A 2,075-nucleotide genomic window follows, 5' to 3' on the forward strand; every position below is an offset into this window, starting at 1 on the left:
TCTGTCAGAAACTATCAAGGACACTTACGCTGCCTCCTTTGCGACTGAGTGTAAGATAGAGCCCATAGACTTTGAGAAGAGGGAGACAGGTGTGCAGAAATCTAAACTGATTTCTGGGATGTAATATTTTGCTAAACTCTACGGGGCTGCAGCTCATTTACCAGAGAGACTCTTATGGCGTCAGCAACAGATCTATAAAGCCAGCAATTGTAGATGGATGTATCTATACACATATGAAGCAGATTCTTTCAGATTTGAAATAGTTACAAATCTTAATAACGACTTCTACATTAGAGCAAAGATATTAACATTTTCTTGAGGTTTAAATTCTGAAATGGAGGTGTTTTGACAAAGAGATACATTCAAATCCACCTGAGTTTCTGCACTACTTCTGCATCGTGCATAAAAAAATCTTTGAACAGAATATTTTGTCTACATCCTAAATGCATCATCTTCTATCAGGTCAGTTTTAAAAAACAGTGTCTTACTTGGTGTATGAGCGTGCAGCTTCATCCCAATTGTACAGTGGCAGATCTTTGAACCTGTCACTCTTCGTAGATACAGACAGCTGCTTCTGCAGAGAAAAAGGATCCTCCTCCCTTCTGTGAAAACATTATTTATAACACATTTGTTGACTGTTGTTTAATAAAATATGTCACGATCTATGGCTGCAGTTGTTCTGTGTTTTGTTTTGTGCATGTTTGTTCTCTCTGCTTGCAGTAGTGCACTGGAAGGCTGGGTGGAGTTTGCACACCTGCAGCAGGTTGATAATCAGCGCCCGCTTGAAAGCCCTGATCCTCACATTACCTGCTGACAGATGATTTTGTTAACCACAAGCGGTTTAAGGCTAAGTAAATAGCATCATCTATGTTTACTCTAGTGTATGTGTTTTCCAGTGCTACAACTAACTCCGACTTGCTTTGTCTTCAGTGAGCTCCTGATCACAGACCGATCAGTGACTCCGCTTCAGTGTACCGATTCCTCAGCACCTCTGCAGCACTCCACCTGCCCTGCGCTCCCCTGAGCAGCTTCCAGCCATGCAGCTCTCCAGCATCTCCGTGAGCTACCTCACCTTCATCCTCCCCCTCTTGGACCCAGCCCCAGCAGTCTCTAACTCCAACCTTCACCTGCTGTGACATTACATGTGTTTCAAATAAATAACCTTTTCATCCTGCTCCAGCCTAATGTCTGCTTTTGGGTTCAACCAGGTTTTAGGAAGTGTAACAAAATATCAAGGTTTAGCAAACACTGCGTAGCAGTGGCGTTTTCTTGCAGAGGCCAAGGAAAGCCAGGCTTCCTCACTTTTTTCAGAATATAACCGTCATTTAATAAAAACACTTTTTAAGTTTACGTAATCCTTCTGTGTTGTGTCTGTCGTCTCCTCCTCATCTCTCTTCATTAATTATTGAGCGTTTCATGATGTGTAAAACAGCGCCCCTCTAAATGTTACGTGGTGAATGAGTGTTGAAAACATGGTACTGCACTCTGTTCTCTGTGAGGAGGCCAAGCTGAGCTGGCTTCCTTTCGTGAAAAAAAAATGAATGATTAGCCAGTCAGGTGAAGCTAATGTCAAGACACTGCTCCCCTGTGATTGGTCAGAACAGTGTCAAGGGAAGCCACAAACTCGTTGGCTTCAGGCCAATCAAATCACAGTACGTTAACGTCATTGAATGAAATGATGGAAGTTGTTGATTTGTGTCGATACTTGGTTAGCAAGCAAAAAATATTAAGCGCAATTATGGAGGGTGGAGATTTGGAGTATTTAGTGAAAAATAATTTTACTAAACTGCCTCTACAGCAGCAACTCTGAATTAAATCTGACGGCAGGCCAACACCAAAACTAGAGCTCCGTACTGAGATGAAGAAAAGTTTTCAGACTTTCAATGAGGAGAATTACGTCCCCACCGAGTGGCTAGCTGGTAGGGCCAAGCTTGGATTAACGAGGCTCTGGATTTGGCAAAAAGTCTGAGAACAAAGAAGCACAATGAGCAGGTGAAGAAAAAACGGGATATTTTAATGAGACTCATCGTTGCAGCCCTGTATCTTGCGCGCCAAGAGCAAGCGTTCAGGGGTCA

At 42.7% G+C, this 2,075-nt stretch overlaps 1 long non-coding RNA gene across 1 annotated transcript; it reads left to right on the forward strand.

Annotated features, from left to right (window-relative positions):
* Positions 1 to 739: 739 nt before the first annotated feature.
* Positions 740 to 1,174, forward strand: LOC115582871 (uncharacterized). Its single transcript, XR_003984266.1, has 2 exons — positions 740 to 851; positions 931 to 1,174. It is a non-coding gene; the product is annotated as an uncharacterized LOC115582871 (long non-coding RNA).
* The last annotated feature ends 901 nt before the right edge of the window (positions 1,175 to 2,075 follow it).

Source organism: Sparus aurata, chromosome 6 (assembly GCF_900880675.1).
Source record: "Sparus aurata chromosome 6, fSpaAur1.1, whole genome shotgun sequence".
Taxonomy (NCBI): domain Eukaryota; kingdom Metazoa; phylum Chordata; class Actinopteri; order Spariformes; family Sparidae; genus Sparus; species Sparus aurata.